The sequence below is a fragment of the Pogoniulus pusillus genome, chromosome 1, assembly GCF_015220805.1.
Source record: "Pogoniulus pusillus isolate bPogPus1 chromosome 1, bPogPus1.pri, whole genome shotgun sequence".
NCBI classification, from domain to species: Eukaryota; Metazoa; Chordata; class Aves; order Piciformes; family Lybiidae; genus Pogoniulus; species Pogoniulus pusillus.
Genome location: NC_087264.1, coordinates 15,378,737 through 15,400,489, shown reverse-complemented (window position 1 = coordinate 15,400,489; position 21,753 = coordinate 15,378,737). Strand labels below are relative to the sequence as shown.

The window sequence follows — 21,753 nt, the reverse complement described above, 5'->3', positions numbered from 1 at the left end:
TTCAATTTTAAAAACAAAGAAGTAAAATGAAGGGAAAAAAAATCACTAAGTTCACCGAATAATGATAGGCTTGGACATAAACCATGAAAAAACAGGACACCAAAAATTCATTAAAACTTAGGGCTGGAGAACTTGTGCTGTGAAGCTGATTTTCTTTTTCTCTCCTTCTTCTCCTTGACAGCTAGAATTAAAGGACAAAGTGTCAGCTTAATTTTAAACTTCCTGGCTTTGATCCATTTGCGTTGCAGCGTTAATCAGGGAGAAAGAAAGGGTCATATTATTTTTGGCCCATGGGAGGTACGTTCAAGGTGAACAAAAGGACACAAAACTTTAAGCAGGACGTTACCAGAAATGAGATGGGGACCACATCTGTCCTCTCAGAAGAGTCACTGGCATAAGGTCCTGCTATTGCATGGGGCCAAGGCTGTTACAGGAGCTGCTATCACTGACACCTGGGCTTCTCTGGGGTAATTGTTTTTTTCTGTTTGTCACTAACCCACTCCTAACTCTCATTTTGGGGCCAAAATATCTGACTTGTTTTTCATAGGTGCGAGTCAGCATTGTCTTAGATTTCGAGCATCTGAAAGTAGGAGTTTGTGCTCCTAGAGATTAAAGAAGCAAAGGAGCTCTGATCTTAAATGGCACTGTCCAGTTACTCCAAAAAGGGATGTTTAGTGACAGTGCTTCTTGATGGAGGAGGTGTTATAAAGTTTAGGATGTTACTTGGAAGAGATACTTCTCAAGTGCTCCACTTAAAATACAAATGTTTTTGCTTATACTAAAAAAGAAGTGGTAAAAATAGATTATACATTTTTTACTGTATAATTTGGGTTGAGTTTAAAATGCTAGCATATGTCTCACTTTCCTGTCCTAGGTCAGATCTATCCAATTTATAAATTATGGAGATATTTGGAACAATGTTAAAGTCATCACAGAGAAGCAGAGGTTAGCAAAATTTATAGGATTCTTAAATAAAGAGTTTTAGTCTTTGACAACCAACTCAAGCTAATAATGAATGATTTACAACATCGTCCTACTACAGGACATGGGTGAAAGCCCTCTGGAATCAACAATCAGGATCAGACACTGATTTCAGTAGATTTTGCATTATACTTTTGCTGAATCATAAGATTCGTTCAGAACTTACTCTACATGCTGAGAAAGAGATGCTCTTTTTATTTCCCTGGGCACAGAAGAATAATATGATTTTATTCTGTTATACTACTGAGAGAGTGATACATACACTGAAAGATGCATTCTGATCTCTTGAAGTAGCATTAAGCCAGGGTGTCTTTCACATTTTCATACTGATACGTGGAGAAGTACTTTTTGCTTCACATGAAATGGTAGCCTGATTACTCTGAAATTTAGGATGAATATAATTCCTGCTGTACCAGAGTTCTTATGAAAACAAGACTGTTTATCTTGTGAGGCTGTCCTGGCTAACCAGGGCTTAAATATGTGAAATAAATGCTTTTCAGTTTTACAAGAGCATTGTGCCTCTGAGCTTTGCATTTTTTTTGGTAAAATCCAGGGTAGTCTAAGAAGAGCCAGTAATAAGGAAGTAAGCTGCCATAGTATTACATGAAGGAACAAATGCACACAGCTCTTTAATAAAAGGCAAGGTCGTTCATTTGACTTTTTAGTTTGTTTTATTATAGGGATGCCATTCATGCTTCTATAATTAAACTTGTTTCAGCACTTCCATTATAAAGTCTTCTTTATTCCTGCTAAAGCAAATGCTGGCATGCTCCATCTGCTCCAGTGTCCTGGAGTGCCTTGTTTTTGTTATTTATTTATTTAGTTAGTTAGTTAGGGGGGACAGAAGGGGCACAGGCTAGGAGGTTGACCAAGGACCTTTTTTTCAGTTTGGAAACTTTTAGACATAAGTATAAAAGTGAATACTATGTAAACTGCTTGCTACCTCCAGAACTCCTTCTAGTTTTGAGGGATCTGAATCTGTGGAGGTGTCATCATATAGCATCCTTCTCATTTTTTTAATGGAAAGTGTGGATTTTAGTAGGATCCTGGACTTGGAATTAGAAAACTTAGCATCTGTTTCTAGTTCTGTCGGAGAATGCCTTGCTGTTCTTTGGCACTGTTGAACTCTTCAGGTGTTTCTTCACCAACTTATTTGTGTGTCTTCATGATGTGACTCAACAGCTCTGGTGGTACTTGTGTTGCGGAGGGCAGAAATACGTGGCCGAGTCGAAAATTTCTCAAAAATAGATATTTTTTATTATTTTCAAAAACCCGCCCCCACAACTATATATACAAAGATTAATTTCGTTTGATAAACAGGTTGAGTTGCATGAGAATTAAATCTACAAGGATACCATCAATAATCTGACTATATATTTGAAGTCAGAATTTGGAAAAGGACTCAGCTATTAATTAATAGCGGTTTCTTTCTAAATTAAGCTAAGCCAAATAACTCACTCAGGCTGGCTCGTGCGGTCTGTGTTCCTTTTCCTTTCCAGCGGCTGCAGGAGTCGTTAAGGGTCGTTAAGGGTCGTTAGGCAGACAAAGGTGTGTGCCTAACAGGAAAGCGAATCCTTGGTCTCTCTGCAGTCCAGGCACAGGGGAGTGAGCGAGCTCAGGCAGAGACATATGTCCAGGCACAGGCAAAATCCAAAGCGGGAACCCCAAAGGCGGGAAGACCCCCAATATTTATAACCTTGGCTAGACAAAGGGCAGAGTTACCACACCTTAGGCGCGAAAGCGCACGGCCAATCCCAGCCTGGCTCCAGCGCGGGAACTCACAGGGCAGTCTCCGCCCCCTTCACGGCTGCAGGGCAGGCGAGGGGGGGGGGGAAACCAGGCGGTTTTCCCCCTTTCCCCCCGAAGTCCGGGCAGGAGAGGAATTTAGGGGTACAGGACTCCAGGACAACTTGCTAAAGGACTGAAGTCTCTGATGCCGTAGCAGAGAAAACTGAATAGGCAGTGTGCCTGTTCCACAACTACCATAGTTTTCAGCCTCTGTGAGTCTCTACAAAACTTAGGCAATAGCTGAACAATAGATGTTTTCTCGGGTAAGGACAGTAGGCAGGTGGGAACAATAACCTCTTGTTGAGGAGGGGGAATTAATTGATGCAAGGTTATATTTTCCAAAATTAATATTGTGTATTAACTTTGCTATTCAGAACTCTTGCCACCCCCGACTGCTAATTTTAATAATATTTTGGTTCTTACACGGTCATGGAAACATTCTATGGATAATATCTAGATCTAGCAATAACCAGCAAAATATATAAACATAAATTGAACTGGAAGAGAAGGTTCCATGGTCAAATGCCACTTGCGGTCAATATGCTGCTTGCCTAGTAGATGGGCTCAAGCTCTTTCTGCTCTATGGCAGAAGGCAATGGAGAATTACAAAGAGGCATTTAAGCGTTTACTCACAAATTATTATTATCACCCACTTGCAGGGGCTAGCCACAGTCCTGACAGTGCTGAGGCTTGAATCTTCCTGGCTCCTGGGGAAAGGACGCAGACAATCTCTGACCTTGTTCCCCTGGCTTCTTCTGGATGATCTGTATATCTGTCCAGGAATTCTGGGCAGGACCTTCAGGTGCTGAAGGCAGATGTCCTGCAGTCTCAGCACGATGTCACGCTGGCCACACAGGCCAATCGCGTGCAGGCATCCAGGGTCTGCTTCTAGTAACTCATGGCAGTGGAGTTTAGCAGGCAAGCAATAAGGCAATGTGCAATAGCAGCACAGCTGAGCACAGCAGAGAGAGCACAGCGAAGAGCAGGGAAGCAAAGCAGGGAAGCAAAGCACATTGTTCACCTCCATATCTCCTTTTATCAATGTGGGCTGAGATTAATTGCCCTTTGGACACAAGAATAGCCAATCAGGATGGCAGTTATCCAAACCATACCATATTAGACAAAGCCACAGGCTCACTTTTCCCTAATTTGGGAAAAGCACAGGCCTTGCACTAGGCAGGCACAAGCTAAGTGTGGGTACCTTACACCACAGGACTCTGGGCAGGCCAGACTCAGTGGCTACAGGTTCTTTTGTGTCTGTTTCCCATGCTTGCCTCTCTGGTGGAGCAGAAAAACATGCCTAGGCAAGGCAGGACATGCGTAAGCCTATTTTGGGCCTATCAGGCCTACCACAACACCTCTTTGTCGCTTGCTATTGTCGTGGAGGGGATTTCTCTATTCCTCCCCTCTTAGGGGGAGGTGAGAAATTAATTTGAGGCGGTTTTGATTTTTATAAAATTATTTATTAAAATTAATGTTTACAAATTTACACCACCCCCAACCACTATGAAATCCAGGTTCTTATGCAAGGTTATGAAAATAGCTTTGGGATATTACAGGGATTGATTATTAAGTGGAAATATCAAATTATTAACAATTATTGACAGAGAGAAAGATTCTTAGGCTTAGTGCCTCTTAACAACTCTAGTGTTTGCCCAGCAAGGGCTGAAACTGTGTGTGCTCCTTAGATAGAGACAACTTATATTACAAAGGTATTAAAGCTTATTTAGGTGTGATGCTCTTGAATATTAATCATTATCACCCTTCTCCGGGATTCTGCCTCAGTGTGCCTCAGTCTCTAGGGACTTGATGGAGCTGGAGATTTGTCCCGGCTTGCAAGGGGAATTGATAAAGTTTCCCAATCTTCCCAGTCTCTGGGGTAAATAGAGTTTCTCTAACCTTCACTCCTGGGGTAAGGTAGTCTCTGCCTCAGTGCTGCAGCTTCTGGATGCTGTGCGAGTCCAGGGATGGTCAGCTGGCAGGATTCCAGGTGCAGGAGAAGGATTTGCCTGTGTTGCCTCTGACGCGGTTTGGGCAGCTAGCAGGCTGCATTTGCAGGTTTGCAGACTGTCTGAAAGGAGTCTGCTGGCTCTGGGTCTTTCCAGAGTTACAGGATAGCTGGCAAGCAATATCTATGCCGTGCTGCAGGGAGATTTAACTCTGTATGAATCAAGATAGCTCCAGGCTAGGCAGGGGGTTCTCAGCTCCCCATATATGTATGCTGCAGGCATGAATGTACTCTGCTTCTCAGAGGGCAGCTGCGCCTTGAGATCAGTGCATGAGGTCTAAGCCTCTGTAACTCTTGCAAGTGAGCGAGGCCTGATCCTGTGTCTAGGCCGATGCAAGCAGGTCAGAGCAACAGGATGCTGCTGTGGATCAGAGCTGAGTCTATGTGCTCCAAGCTCCTGAACTGATAAACAGTCTGGATCGTCTGGCCGGACTGACTGACTGAACATCTGACCGTGTGGTGCTCCTATGCACCCCTCTGGGGCCGAGATTCGTGGCTCGTTGGACATCTAACATGACCAATCAGGTTGGCAGTAAGCCAAACCTTGCCCCAATAGGCAGTAGAGACATGCCTGGACCCTCCCAATAGGGGATTACCTGGGCGGACCCCAGGGGTACATGGCTGGGCGTGTGTGTGTTATGCAACTTGTTTGCTGCTTCGTGGGTCCTGGCAAAAGAGCATGTCTGGGCATGCAGAGGCATAGAAAAGCCTCAGTTTTGGGGCTGCTGCCCCTCCACCACAGCTATAAATCACTAGAGCTTGTCAGACAATGCCTTTAGTGTCTCGGCCTGTAAAATACTGTTTTGCACATTTCTTTTTGTCTGTCCTCCCTCCCTAGATGGGTGTATGCGTGCACGCATGTGAGTGAATGTGGAGGAGTTATCTTTAGCTTCCTTGTGTGTCTTAAGAAGCCTGGGGAGACTATTTCTCTTCTATGAGTGGTTTATTTTATTGACAAATGCTTAGTATGGAAAGCTTTTTGAGTATATGAATGCCATTCTTAACTATGTAATTTTGAGCTCCTTGCACCAAGTCTAGAAACTAGTGTCTTAGACTACACCAATACATTGTCTCACTCTCCTTAGTTTTTAAGATTTGTATGCCTGCTGTACAGATGCAGGGGCGCTCTAAGTGTGCTGGAAGGGGTCAATATGCAAACAATGGTTGTTTGGGCATGTACCTGAGGTCCATGTCCATGAGTCAAGCTCTGTTGTTACACTGCTGCGTTCAGTGGTTTGCATTTAACATCTTTTAAAATGAGAGAAGAACAAGGAGTAAAAGACATAGAAACTAATGTTTCATTTATATGGCTCCTAGATTTTTTAGCTCTGCAAACTGCTTTAAAAAACAAAGTCCTCTACTTTGGAATCATCCTAATGTGCCATTTTAGCATAATATCCTTTTGAGACATTTTTGTGGAATTAAATAGTTTGGAGCAGTGACAATATACAGTATAAATCTGTAGATAATATTTAGTGGAAAAATAGAACAGATATTTCAACCAGAAAACTGATTGCAACTTTTGCTGCAGATGAAAAAAAAACCCAACAAAAAATCCACAAACCTACAAAACCAACCCCAAAAAACCCCACAAAACCAAAAGCAACCAACCCCAAATCAACATTTCAAATACCAGTTATCATGTTTTAGATGCCGTGTTCTAGATACTTCTAAGATTTCAGAGTTTCATATTTGTACTGGTTAGGATATTGTTCCACTACCAGTCTAGGATAGTTTTCTCTATAGCTTTTTTTCTTTTCACAGTGTCATCAGATGTTATTTTTATAGATTTCCCTCTTCAGTAAAAGCCCTTGATTTCACTAATATAATATTAATTTGTGATTGATCTTTTCTGAGGTGGAGAAATAAGGTCAAAGCATATATTGGCATCCTGATGGCTTGAGTTGGTCACTGCCAGCTCTTGGTCTGCAGCCAGCTTTTCAATTAGGAGGTGGGAGTGAGTGATCTGTGCTAGTTTTGTCATTTATCTCATTTCTGAGGAGTGACACATTTTGTCTTTCTGAAAACAGCTCCAAAGACTCTGCAGTTCGAGTGCATTTTGATCAGTGGCTGATCTCCACCTCACATCTGAAAGGTTCACTGGGGTTCTCAACACCATTCAGAATGCTTGGAGCTGAAGGTATAAAACACAGAAAATTATCAGAGTAGTAACAATGATAATACCAGAAAAATATAGACTGGTGAAGCAGCTAAGATACTGGTATGTAAAAATTTGCTGTGCTAATTTTCTTCTGAGAACAAAAACTTTATTACTCTTTAAATTTCAATATTGCACCAATTAAACTCAAGCTTAAGAACTAAGTTTTCCAGTCCACTGTTCGTTTGAAAATGTATCTCCTATTCTTGTTCCCAAAAGTCTCATAAGAAAAAAATATTATTCTTCCTGTTTTTCATCTTCATATTTCCTATAATTAAAAAGCATGAAGGACTATTAAGTTATGGAAACTTTGCCAATGTGCTTTCAGTTTTGCAGAAGCACATACTTAAAAGAATGCTATTTTCACATAGAAAAAATAATATACATTGAAAAGGAAAAGAAAAAAACCTTCATGCTCCTTTCTTTTTTTCCTGCTGCGTTTAACTTTTCTACCTCACAGCTCAGATTGCTTTTTTTAATCAAAGCAGTAATGGAAGAGCAGTCCTTACACTCAAATGCAATCACATTTAATCATATTTAATATCCTTATTTCTCAGCTGATCAGACTTTAAAAATGCGGTTGCTTTAGTTTGATTTAAAACTTAAGGTAAGTCAAACCTAATAAAAAAGTATTTTGTTATTAGTGTATTCCAATTTTGTGGTTTCTTCAAGTGCTTGAGTCTTTGATTTTTGTGGAACAGAGATTTCTGAGCACAACTCTCAGTAGAAACTAGCAAATATTAAAATGATACATTTTTTAGTCATACATGCTGTATTTTCTCATAAGAGAAAGTAATTGATCTTATAATACATCAGTGTTTTTCCTAGAAGAGATAGCTTCTGTTGTCCTCTTCTGTTGTTTTCCCTGAAGTTCTTTCACAACATTCAGTGAGATGAGATTCTGACATCTCTAAATCCATGATAAACTCAAAATAATTCCAGTTGACTCTGAAGTCTCCCACCTCTGTCTTCAGTCTTTATTTCTAGGCTGTAAGCAATGAACTGTAGTTGGAGTGATGACTCTTATCGGGTCTTTTGACTACGTTAAAGTCCATTACATTTGCTGCAATTACCCTCTAAGTTCCACAGTATAGTCTAACACACAGAAGGCTTGCTTCCTACTTGTATTAATGTAAAGATAAATTGTGTACTCAATGTGTAAGACTTTAATTTGATTAAAAGTGTCTACTTTCCTCTATTTTCAAACTGGATTATCCACTTCAAATGGGAGCACACTAATTGGAAGTCCCCATCAGGCTAACCAGTCGTGATGGTGATACCTGCCTGAAGACTATATGCTTTGCCTTGTGAATGTAGATAAACACTCCCTAGTAATTTCCCAAGTGCTAATGCTACTTGCAGTTTTACTTCCATGAGAATGAATACAACAATTATTCTTCCTTATAGACCAAGACTGCAGAATATGTTAAAACTTCATTCTCCCAGTCCAGCAACATGTCTAAAATTTACTATACCACAGAACTGAGCAAAACTAATGAAATGTTCTTGTTAGTTTGATGCATATGTTCTGATTGTGTGAGAAAGAACAGAGCAGGAAAGGGCAGGGTTGTGCTGAAGTTCAGGGTCAAGTCACAATGGAGTTTCAGCACAATCTCAGAGACCAGTCTCTGAATTTTGGAGCTGTTAGACCATGGCGGATTGACAGTCATATGTAAACTGTAGGAAAGTTCCTTCTGAGATACATCTTAACAGCAGTGAGAGGTAATCAAACACAGAATGTTGTCTGCATTGGCATCATGGATCAGTCTTACATAGAAAGACTATAATTTCATTAATTTAGTATGAAGGTAAATTTATAAGATGATGGACACAGCTTGGGAATCTGCTCTGCCTCAGGCATAAGCTCTGTATCTTCAGGATCACATTAACATCATTTTATGGTTGCTTTCTTCAGTACAGACCTGTTATCTTGAGAGCAGATATTATCTTCAGTATATATGAAAAAAAAAATTAATCAAAACCCAAACCAAAACAAAAACACAAAAAAGAGAGAATATAGCTCCACTTGATACTGACTACCATTGCTATAATATCTTCCTGGTTGCTGCTGGTGTATTTCTACCCAGTCATGCCACCACACCTGTGAGACAAGGTTGAAAGTGCAAAATGCAATAGAGGAAGAGCATTGTGAGCTTGCAGGGTGACTTTCCTATACTGACTTTCATGAAGTCCCCTCTATTCATAGCTTGGCCATTTGTAGTAATGTTTTTTTGTTTGTTTGTTGTTGTTCTTTTTAATACTAGTATGTAACCTTATGTCTTGATTCTGTTTCAGCTGGCTAGCAGTACTCTGCCTTACATTGTCCAGCCTATTGTTTCACCCTGCGTTTGCGTTCATTTTAATAGTCAAAACTATTGTGCAAAGCTGCTGTGTAGATACTGTATGCTCCTCAAGAAGTGGATGACTTTTAATGGTAATGTGAAATGATTCTCTCAAAGCTTGCAGTGTAATTTGGGATAGAAAACACTGCATTGGTATAAGATGATTTAAAGTTTGGCAGACACTGAATAACAGATACTATGCATTTTTCCTCCAAATTCTCCTCATTCAATTTAATAGGCAAATCATGTTTTCTCTCTGCTTTCCTGATCATCCTCCATTAACCTGCAGTCTTTGATAAATATGCATTGCCTCATAATGTTGTATAAACATTTTTTAGATGGCAAATAGAGAGTAAACAAAACCAAGTCAAAATTATATTAAAGACTTTGATGCATTATTAATCACTTATACAAAGCTTATTAATCAAATGGATACTTTAAACCAAAATTCTTTCTTCCAAAATCACAGAACAGAGTTGATGCTGGCCTAGGTCTTTTAGGAGGCAAAGGCTCACAGCAGCCAATTTTCCATCACCCCTATTTTTAAAAGTTCAAAAATAGGAGTACGTCCCCATACTAACTCACTATCTCTGCATGTGAGTCTGACTCAAGGTCTTTCCATGCCCCTAGTGACAAAGTCATCATACATAAAAATCCATCTTTCTCATCAGTCACAGATTTTCTTCCTGTGGTCTTTCATTTACTGCTAAGTTTGTCTGCCTCTCTGGTACAGCTCTGCAGAGCCTGGCAAACAAATGAGTAGTATTAACTTTGCTTTGTGTGTCCAAAACCTCATTAAAACAAAACCAAAAAATTCAAAACCAAAACCAAAAAACCCAACTCCTTCAGATTAGCTTTCCTCTTCTAGAGGTTTCAACATCCCACATGAGTGCATAACAAGAGAAATGGCTAGTTTAATACTAATAATAGTTGAGTGAGTGCCAGGTTGGGATATTAAAACAAGCACTGGAGGCTGGGGAAAACCGTTGATGCATGACTACTCATGATGGAGAAGACTTCTATCCTTGCTGAACAGAAATCTTTGGAGAAAGGTGGAAATGGCCACCAAGAGTATGAGTAAAATTCTACAATTAATCTTAGAAAGTCAACTGGCTAATATTTGTGAAGTGATACTTGAGAGGCTGATTGCTGTTTAACTTCTGAGCTTCCAGGGCTGCAAGCTCTGATTTGATATTCCTGTGCAGCTGGGCTGCAGGAGTTCGGTTCCTAAAGGGAAGAAATCACACTGAGATTCCTCTGAGCTCCTGAATCAGGGCTGTAGAAAGAGGTAGGTTCTCTTGCTCAAGTTGTTCAGGTATTAAAGTTATGGGGGAAATTCTGGGTTGTTTAAAGCCAATAGCGCATTTTTGTTGGCTTTCTAAGGGCCAAGATTTTACCTGTAATTTAAATAAGGGAAAGCATTTTGTGGCACATGCTAAACTTGTCAAATTGAAGCATAATTTCTTCCTAAGTCTTGAACTTGCTTGGCTGAGCACAAGTTGAAGGATACGTAGCCCAGTCCACATTTAAACATGTTAGCTGGAGCATGTTAAAATTTACCATTTAATTCCTAGTCTAGACAAAGTCATACTGTATAAGAGAGGGCAGAAGCTGTTTACAATCTATGTGATTAATGGGCTGAAAGCAGATGTGAGATATGAAAGAGTTTGTAAGCCTCCTGTACTACCTGGAGGTAAGGTTTGGCTGTCACAGGCAAAAGAAAAAGGATAAATTTCAAAGGAGGCTGAAACTTCAGCCAAAATGCATTAAATGATTACACGGCCAGGACTTAACTTTGATCACACCTCAAAACTAAAACAAACACAAGCATGAGGAAGAAAGAGCCTCCCTTCCCCCAGAATAGCTCTGAAGGATGAATTCATTAAAGAAAAACAAATGCTCTAGGGCAATGGTACCAAACAGGACTTGGTGTTTTAAATCCTTCATCTCCACTGCAAGGGTGAATGTTGAATATGACTCTGTTTAGGGCACTGCAGTGTAGCACTGGAGTTTCACTTGATCCTCAAGGAGAGAAGGGAGGTGCTGTGAACCACTGCATACAGGTAACCTACCCAGAAGCAATCCTAGTTGGTGCACTTTGTGCAGTCTGGTATGCCTGTAACCTAAATGCAGAAGCGAATAGATCAGTGCCAGTGGGAAAAGAACTAATGGACCAGGACAAAAATGAAATAGTAGGAGCCTATGTGGAGAAACATCTGTGGATCTCAGGGCTGCAGAACCCGGTGTCATCATCTCTGGTTTACAGACAGAAAGCTAGGGAGCAGAGATATGAAATGTTTTATTCCAGGCTGTGAAAGGTGAAAATGCTAGATCCTGTACTCTGCACTGGTTAGACCACACCTTGAGTACTGTGTTCAGTTCTGGGCCCCCCAGTTTAGGAGGGACATTGAGATGCTTGAGCGTGTCCAGAGAAGGGCGATGAGGCTGGTGAGAGACCTCAAGCACAAGCCCTACGAGGAGAGGCTGAGGGAGCTGGGATTGTTTAGCCTGGAGAAGAGGAGGCTCAGGGGAGACCTTATTGCTGTCTACAACTACCTGAGGGGTGGTTGTGGCCAGGAGGAGGTTGCTCTCTTCTCTCAGGTGGCCAGCACCAGAACAAGAGGACATAGCCTCAGGCTGCGCCAGGGGAGATTTAGGCTGGAGGTGAGGAGAAAGTTCTTCACTGAGAGAGTCACTGGACACTGGAATGGGCTGCCCGGGGAGGTGGTGGAGTCGCCGTCCCTGGAGCTGCTCTAGGCAAGATTGGACATGGCACTTGGTGCCATGGTCTAGCCTTGAGCTCTGTGGTAAAGGGTTGGACTTGATGATCTGTGAGGTCTCTTCCAACCTTGGTGATACTGTGATACTGTGATCTCCATTTCAGTCTACTCCTGTATTATAAACACCTGCTAGGAAAGAAAGCGAGAAAGTGTATTCATACATATTCTAGTTTGGACTCAAAGGAACATGCAGCATCACAAAGAAAGTACCTTCTCTCTTTGTGGTTAGGGTTTAGTCAATATAATTTTACAGCTCAGGAGAGCAAAATAGCTCATCTGCTTGTTTAGGTAATTTGATTCCTAGGACTGGAGAATGGTCTGTTGAGACACCAAGTCAGATTTTAACATCACTTCGGTTTTAAATTCTTGATTTGTGTATTTCATTGTAGGAAGCATTGTAGGGAGCCTCATTGTGCTCTCTGATAGCCTGCATACAGGAAACTGAACACTTGAATTTGCAGTGCCTGTGTCTTGGTAGTTTTACCCCTCCACCGACTGAAGAAAATTCTATCAAAAGAGAAGCTGCAATCCCCAGATTGCTTTGTTTTGCTCTTTAGAGTCTATACATTAGGAGGACAGAGGTCCTCCAAAATCCTAGTAAGAATAAGCAAGCTCAGTTTATGCCAGGAATTTCCTGAGAAGTTATGTTAGTGAAGTTGTTATTTATATCTATAATATTGCTAGCAAAAGCTCTAACAAACTACAAATAACATCAGAAAGAACCTTCAACCTAGGCACACAATAGGAGTTTTTTTTTTCTGGCATGCTAGAACCAGGAAAACTTTCTGGTACAGACTAGGTCTACAAATGCATTTTAAGTAATTCCAACAGCTGTAAGTGTATCTAATTTGAAAGAGATTGCTTTGAGAATCTGTTAGCAAATAAATATAAATCAAACTACTGAACCTGGAAAAACACCAAACACTTTCTATTTTTTTTTCCTTTAAAAGAAAAATTCTAATATCAAAAGTAGCAGTAGAGAATAGTTTCAATAAGCAGTACAAACATTACTGGCTTTCAAAATGATTTGATTTTATTTATTTTAATCTTTTAGATCTCATTTTACATTTATTTTATTTTATTTTATAGAAAAATACCATATAATTACTGACACACTTTTACCAGTACCCTCTTCAACTTTGATGGTAATAAGTAATGTGACAGCCTCAGTTCCTCTGTCAAGGAAAAGGGTGAAGTCTTCATTTACTTCTAGTGTAATAGATTAAACTGGAGAATCCATTTTAGTCAGGGAAGAGTGGATGTTAGTGAAATTATGAGCTTACTGCCTCTTTTAAAATGAAATATTTAAACAAGTGGAACCTTACATGGTTGATGCATTAAGCTGACACAGGATGTAAATCAAACAACACCTAAACGTCCTTTAACAAAGTCAATTATATTATATAAGCATAATAGAGATGGAGCTCCTTTATCCTGTGCATCTGCCATTTTTTTTCTATTCAGATAAAAACCTTTCCACAAATGCAAACTATAATTTATAACTGCTCAGTGTTGTGCTATAAACTTAAAATAAATTAAACAAAAATGTATTCTTTATTAATGTTATTGAAAAACGGTGTTCTGTAATCTAAAAATCTACTGGCAACATCTACTCAGTTCCTGAAATCATCTCTATTAGATTATGTAGATACCATCTATGAAAATACTTCTAAACTTAATCTGTCAAGACTTCAAAGAGTCTATAAGCAAATACTTAGATTTGCATTAGATTTTTGACTTTGAAATCCATTATTGTAAGTTCCTTGCTGACTTTGATGTGCTGCCTTTATACCTCCTCTCTGAGAAAGGAGGTGTAAAGGCAGCACATTAGTTTATAGATGTTCACAGACTGTTTTTTGGATAAGGCCATTTAAATCTCTTTTGAAGGTCAATCCCAGCTCTTATCATTCAAGAAGTAATAATAACAGAGAGAGACTGCCTACAGTAAGGACTTCTTTAAAACACAAAATAGCAGGATTGGAATGAACTTACTTAACTTTTGACCTAGCACAGTATCAGCATTCTAGTGTTTTGCTGTCATAATGCTCTGCTACAGCATGGTGTGAAATTTCAGTATAGGTGTACAGAGTTAAATGGTGAAGAGAAAAAGAGGTTGTAACTGTTTACAGATGGCTTTTTAAAATAAAATCATTTCTTTGAGCTATGTTTTTGTCTGTTACAATTAATAATGTATTGATAAATCATTAAAATACTACTTGGAACACACAGTAAGAAACCTTACATTCAAACAGAGGACAGTAAGTTTCCTTTATGCATATGCCAGTGTTTTCAAACCTGGCTGGCCCAGTTAGACTTTGAAAACAGTATACAAGCACTTTTCTTTTTGTGTTTCCTGGCCCTGATTTTTATATTCACCAGATCTCTCTACTTAGAATCATAGAATCAATCAGGTTGGAAGAGACCTCCAAGATCATCCAGTCCAACCTATACCCCAGCCCTAGCCAGTCAACTAGACCATGGCACTATGTGCCTTATCCAGACTCGTCCTGAACACCTCCAGGCACAGTGACTCCACCACCTCCCTGGACAGCCCATTCCAATGGGAAACAGTTTAAACATCCATCATTTGTTAATAAAAATAGAATGGAAACATTCCAATGCCAATCACTCTCTCTGTCAAGAACTTCCTCCTAATATCCAGCCTATACCTTCCTCAGCACAACTTGAGATTGTGTCCCCTTGTTCTGTTGCTCGTTTCCTGGGAGAAGAGACTGACCCCCACCTGGCTACAGCCTCCCTTCAGGTAGTTGTAGACAGCAAAAAGGTCACCCCTGAGCCTCCTCTTCTCCAGGCTAAAAAACCCCAGTACCCTCAGCCTCTCCTCCTCCTACTTATTATGGAAGCTTGCCTGGTTTTTATGTCTTTTACCCTTCTTGCAAGAACATCACCACACTATAGATCATAAGATGAATTCAGAATAATTTTTGAATATTACCTTTTCTCTTCTTATTATTTCTCCTGATTAAGAAAAAAGATAGCCTATTTTTCTTTTAAGAAGCAGTCTGTATACAAGGTCTGCTTCTAGTCACTTTGCGACTTCAGTGATTAGATTTCAGAGGTTACTTGTCGTACATTTGTCTTATACAGACAAAAAATTTTAGAAGATATTGCCTCCAAGTAAGGAAACTTATTATAAGAGAATAGAGTCTTACTTTTGAATGAGAAGCCTGGCAAGGAAAGCAGCAGAAAACACAGGAGAGACTGAAATTATTAAAAATTATGGTGACTAACATTTAGTAGTTTGGGTTTTTTAAACTAGAATTTTTTATGAAGTTTGGTAGTGATCATTGTCTTAGATGTAATGTTTGTTGAGTGCTCACAACTCTGACTTCACAGTAACTAGATTGTTTGCTATTTGCACATGATTTATGAGTAGAAAGAGTTACTTTTGAAACTGACCTTGTCCAGATGCAGTTTTGTGTGGTTTCAGCAGCATTTTCTGTATTGCTAACAAAGCTCTAGGGAGGAGCCACAAAATGTCAATGCAGTGTGGTAATTTTGTAGGAGACAGGAAAGTTGTGCTCTGAACAGAACAGTGCTATCAGGAGTGTCATCCAATAAGCCACAGAAGTAACCAATATCATGGAAGTTTTAGGGGCCAATATGAATCTGCTCAAGCCACACTTACAAAAAGAACAGGGCCAGACTCATTTCAGGAATGTTACGCTGATAAGTTTGCCATCATGTTTCAAGATGGCAAGTTCTTCACAGAGAGAGTGATTTCCCATTGGAAATCACTGCCCAGGGAGCTGGTGGAGGCACTGTCCCTGGAGGTCTACAAGAAAAGACTGGATGAGGCACTTAGTGCCATGGTCTACTTGATCGGATAGGGCTGGGTGCTATTTTGGACTGGCTGATCTTGGAGGTCTCTTCCAACCTGGTTGATTCTATGATAAGATGCTTTTGTGTCACTTTTCCTGTGCTTGGGAAAATACAACTATGCATTTTAGAAAGCACAACTACATATTGTACTGCATAAGTTTTTTTGGAACAAGTATATTTTAGAATGAGCTGGTTTATTTGCCCAAATTATTTGCAGAATATCACAAAGCTTTGTAAGAAAGCTGGTCATATTTAAGTGGTGGAAAACAGTGAGAAAAGTCAGATATGTCATTCACCAACACACTTAACTACAAGCAGCACCTAGAGAGCTGTTTCAGTATGTTCCTTTTGTGTTACAATCTCTTAGGTATTTTTCTACACAAACAGTTTCAGACCCCAGCTTTGCTTCTTTTGATTTTAGACACTTAGCAAGTCCACATTTGGAATGATTCTTGTGCTTCTTTCCAGATCAGCAGAGGTATGGAAGATTTGTCAACCACTTTTCAGCAGATGGGAAGTGATGCATAGAGATGAAGTGATGTAGTATTTCACGGATACTCCATCAGAGCAAGTACTGTGAATCACTCTTACTAAGGTCTAGGTAAGTTTGGGTCATTGCAGTAGCCTTTCTGTCTGGGTCTAGAGCTTATTTCATGGCTTTTGCAGCATCAGGAGGAAAATTCACGTGTGAAACACTCTTCAGCATGTAGTTGTAAGGACACTTGAACAACTTAGCAGCAGTTATGGATTATGCTGAAAGAATTTGCTTTAAAGGTAATGCTCTAGTGATTATTTTGTCAGTATAATAAGTGTATTGCTCTAAGTTCACAAGCAGGTTGCAGCATTTGTGCCATAATCTGTACTGTGGAAGGCTGGAGGAAAGCAACAGCTTGTGCATAGAAAGGCTACTAAGCCCTCTGCACACCAGGAAGCAATTTTTTATCCTGAATTTCCCAATCTGACCTAGAAGTAAAGGAAATCCTAATGTAGGTCAGGAGGAAAAGAAGTTTATGCCTCTTACCCTAAGCTCACATGCTGTAGTAGAGATCATTTGCATCACTGATGTCAAACACTGGATTTAGATAGTTAAAACTTTAACTCCTCTAGTGGTGATGAGGAATATCCAGGATCTACTTAGATAAGTGTAAGCTTATATTTCTTAAATGCAAATGAAAAGGAAGTATGCCTCAAATTCTTAAGACACTGGCTGAAATGTGACTCAGGAATTTGACTGAATATACGTAGAAGGATCAAAGTAAAACTTCTTTTACAAATACATTTCTAAAGATACATATTTTTAAGACTTCAGAGTTACTTCTTTAAAACCTTCACATGTATCATATTCCTCTCCTTCTTTGTTAAACCCTCTCCTTTCAAAAAACAAATCCAAAAAACTCAACAAACAAACAAAAAAACCCAAACCCAAAAAGCCATCTCTGAAAAAACACAAACCAAGAAGCCCAAAGTCTCCCAGCAGGGTCAGTGTAGATGATCTCAAATTTCACTTGTCTGTGATGCAGTTGTGCTTGGGGTCCAGTTTTCCCCTTTTCCTGCTGACCTGGCAACAGCAATATGTTTCCTGCCTGCCTGAAGATCACTGGAGAAGTGCCAGTCATAATCTTTCCCTTATTGATTCTGGTCAGCAGCTATTGACAGCTTTAAAAAGATTATGTTTTAATTGGGGATCAGATAGATGGCATTTTAGGGTATTTAATTTAACTTTGTAACTCACTACAGATTATCTGAGTGGTTCCATAACTCAAGGAGGATAAAGATGAATGTGTTGTCCTTTTCTTTAGGTGACCCCGAGTGCAAACGTAGCTCAGTTTAAAGTGACTGAAAATCTTTTTCTATCACTGGGCTGAAAAGGTTGAATGTGAATTCATTAGTGTTATCTTTGTTTAAGGCACAATATCTACACCTTACCAAGCTCACATTTTCAGTGGTCACACTTGTTCTCATGTGGTTTAAGAAAGAAATAGACTGGTAGGGTAAATGAAGTAAATTCAAGACAAAGAGCTAGAGTTCACATTATATTGAAACTTGTATGCTTGCTTACAACTTTACAAAGTCACTGTGCAGAAGTACCATTAAAAAGACTGGATGGAGGTCCCTAATTTGATGGTGGTTTCTTCTTGATCTTGCAAGAGAGGTTCAAGGCAGTGTTGGAAAAACGTTTCCTGAAACTGTTTTCTGTACATTCAAAGGAATCAGGAAACTCTTACAATGAAACACAACTGAAGAGACAAATAATCAAGAAAACATACTGAATTCTGAAACCTGCACACCCCTAGCTGAACAGCCAAAGTCCAATCATTCCACCTTCACTACTCAGAATTGTCTGAGAGGGTCTTCAAAAAATCTAGATCCATCTCACCAGGAGATGCTTAATAACACATCCTGATGACATTTAGATCCTAGTGTCTTGTGTATGCTGGATGCAGCAAGGATTATAATTTCAGATTTATTGGGCCATAAAGTGAAAGACATTTTACCCAGAGATGCCTTTTCCTTCTGACCAGACTTGGTTTGATGACTGGAAAATGGATCAAATTTTCCAATGTCCAGCTAAGTACTGCAGAGAAATTAATCATTTTGCCTGTGACAGATCTGATGCATCTCAAAGGTATCACCTTCACTACAAAATAGTATCTAGCACACTATTGATGATTTCTGTGAAATACTTCATATATGAATGTTGCAATTTTAAAAATAAAAAGTTGAAAAGTCCTCTGTTGATTAATTTAATCACCCAAGAATGTGGTAACTGCTGTACAGAGCAAAATAAAGCCCACTGAAAATGTATAGAAGAATACCTTGTGTCTTCTGCACAATGGCTGTAAGACACATTTCCATGCAGGTAGGCAATTATTACACAGAGTTAGTGTTCATCAGTAAAAAAAAAAAGACCCAGTTTGTATGGTAGAATCATAGAAACAACCAGGTTGGAAGAGACCTCCAAAATCATCCAGTCCAAAAGATCCCTCTTAAAGGATTGAGATGAATGATTGGAGTACATAGAGATAAATGCCTGTAATATTTGACCTTTCAATATTCTTTATTTATTTATTTACTAACTAGGTGAGATATACTCTTTGTGTTTCCTATTTCCAAGAGACCAAGACCAAGTCATTAAATCTCTTCACTGCCTTTCAGACCTTACAAGCCAGTAGACAGACTCCTTGAGTAGAAATGAAGCATGATGTGGATACCTGTAAGAGGCCAAAATAATTGTGTGTGGAAAGTATCTAATTTCTGCCTCTGACTCTAGAACCACCTGAGTTCTAGACATCTCTAATTGTGTGATGCATCCTGCCTTCTTTTATCTAGGAATGTCTACTATAGGTAGACTGGCCACAGCAGTGCAAGGTAGGAAGGCAATACTTCCATGTGTCCTGCCACTTTTCTCCCTGCTGCCATTGCAGAGCCTTATGACCTCACAGTCAGGTACGTATTCCTTCTCACACAGTTTCTGTGAGACCATGGAGCACAGTTATTACTATGGCACTGCTGGAGGCTCGAAATGTGGACTAATAGGCAATACGTCCAAGCTTATAGTGGAAGTCAGCAGGACATCAGGGAGCCAAGAGCCAGGATTGCATCCTGCCAAGAAGATTATGAATTTTCCTCATTCAAGTCAAACTAAATAGTAAATGTAAGGGAAGGAGGAATGAGGATGGCTTCTGTGGACTTTGCAGGAGTGATGAGCCTTTGGAAGAAGTTAAAAATAAAGTGTCCTCTCCTTTGGGCTCAAGATTTTCTTGTATTGGCAGAGTATCAGCTCCTTATTTTCCTTGTTGTCTGAGGAGTTTATTGAATCGACGTGACTTTAGAAAGCCTTGCAGACACAGGGAGGAAATTGTTTCAGTTCTGTGGCCTCCTGAGTGACTTCCTACTCTCATTTCATTTTTTACATACAAATTTACTATCTTCTTGCTGAAATGGTAGTTAGTTATCCTTCCAAAAGTGTAGGCTCTCAGAAGAGAAACAGTGTATTATTTTGGTCTAAGCTGGAAAAGGTGAGCCTGAAGGAGCAGAACAAAAATATGAGGCAAGATGATGGATAACCGAGAACTGACGGAGATTTGATCAGAACACTGAGCTGATGTGAGGAGAGCATGTGGCCCATCTATTTGGCAGCAGTGCTCAGACAGACAGCAGGAGGGTGACAAAAATAAGAGAGAGGGAAGTTACAGTAATCAAAGGAAGAGATGAATGCAGAACTTAGACTGCTCACTAAGGACAGCCTCTCAGAAATACCAAGAAATCCACTGTGCAGCAACCACTTTCATATGGAGTACTTCATTGAAGAAACCTCCAAGCCCATGTTGAGAAGGCAGTATTGACTCTGCCAAACTCAGATGTTGATCAGCAATTTATTATGTATTTCATCAATAACTCTCATATGGGCCAAGAACCAAAGAAAACAGGCTTTCCTGTGGCTAGGGATGAAGATGATACTTTTTCTCTTTACATCAGATATTACATACCCAAAGCTATTTCCTTACATTTGAAAATACTTCTATTTGTGGCTGAGGTCAGACTGACAGACTCCAGGGAAACACCATCAAGCTCTCCTCATAAATTTTATTCTTAGAAAGTGAGTAACTCCATTCCAGAATGGTTTGGCTGCTGCTTTTGCTTTTATTGTCAATCCATAAAATGAAGTATAAATATCAAAATCAAGTAACTGAATTTTAGTCATTGCCTATGATTTCTATTTTCACAAAATGACTCTGAGAAGAAGTAACTTTGCTCCATCCCAAATGATTTCTTTGACCTGGGCTGAATTCAGAACAGTACTATTCATCTTCATGTGGAAGCCGTTCACTTGGTCTTAACCAGTCTCAGGCTCACTCTGAATTGTATTCATTTGATTTTAGTGGTCAGCAAGATCAACAAAAAGCTATGTTCAGCTTCTCCTTGCTGTTTAATAGGCTCATTCAGCACCAGGGAGGGGCTAGTGTCATACATTTTCACAATTGTATCCCTCTTGCCCCTGATTCCCTCATTCAACTCTGCTAGTGATAGGAACTGTGGGACTTCACATATATAGATGCAGTCCCAGCAGACACTGATATTTGAAGTACTGTGTTCTATAGACCTCCTTTGAGCAAGGTTAGTGAGCCCAGCGCTTAAAAAGCTGGCAGCCATCTGGAGCCCAGCCTACACCAGAGCTCAAAATTGTTTCCTTCACTGTTGGTAGCAACAATGGGGAGGGGGGTGGTGGGCTGAAAGGTTTCTTAGAAGCAGAGTCAGGGAAGATGAGAATTCACTGTGGGCTGAAGTCATGAGGTAACCACAGATCTTAGAGGTTCATGGACACTCTGCCCTGTAGTACAACCCCTGCTTAGAGGCATCATTAAACTCCTGATAATTAGCAAGTCATTGGCTTTTGACTACACTTAAAGGTTAAAAGGAGAATCTTTGGTGATGGGTATTTTGTAATTTTCTTTCTATTGTATTCTTATGTATTCTCTTTGTGCTAAGTTGTTCTGGTGCTCACCTCTTACCCATGAGGTGAAATCAGCTTATATTGAAACTCCTTTGAAAAATTACCCAGAAGTTATGTCAGCTTTTCATATAACAAAACCACATTAAAAAATGGTGGAGTAGGAAAAGTTTAACACTGGTGATTGTTTAATTTTTGATCAGAGCCTTGGAGATATGTATTTGATAGCAAGCTAGAGAACTGTGCAACACAGCACTGCAAAATGGCAAGATGAGTTTCTAAGCTTTGGAGAGATAATGTGCAGCATGTCATTTTCTGTACTCAGTATTTCCTGTAAAGAGTCCTTCAATGTGGTCTTGCTTGATGAAATGTTGTTTAGTGACTTCTGTCATTCCCATCTT

At 39.7% G+C, this 21,753-nt stretch overlaps 2 long non-coding RNA genes across 9 annotated transcripts in view; both read left to right on the top strand.

Moving 5' to 3' along the window:
* LOC135174323 (uncharacterized) overlaps positions 1 to 6,879 on the top strand; it is a 108,309-nt gene extending 101,430 nt beyond the window's left edge. Inside the window, exon 4 of one of the 2 annotated variants that reach the window (XR_010301864.1) lies at positions 6,808 to 6,879. This is a non-coding gene — a long non-coding RNA (uncharacterized LOC135174323). Of the gene's footprint in view, positions 1 to 181; positions 316 to 6,807 lie in introns of those variants that run through there. The other variant, XR_010301847.1, reaches the window with a different exon arrangement.
* A 3,585-nt stretch (positions 6,880 to 10,464) lies between these two features.
* The window catches only part of LOC135174038 (uncharacterized), a 198,486-nt gene continuing 187,197 nt past the window's right edge, over positions 10,465 to 21,753 (top strand). For all 7 annotated transcript variants that reach the window (XR_010301730.1, XR_010301705.1, XR_010301742.1 and 4 more), the window contains exons 1-2: positions 10,465 to 10,565; positions 16,369 to 16,501. This is a non-coding gene — a long non-coding RNA (uncharacterized LOC135174038). The remainder of the gene's footprint in view (positions 10,566 to 16,368; positions 16,502 to 21,753) is intronic.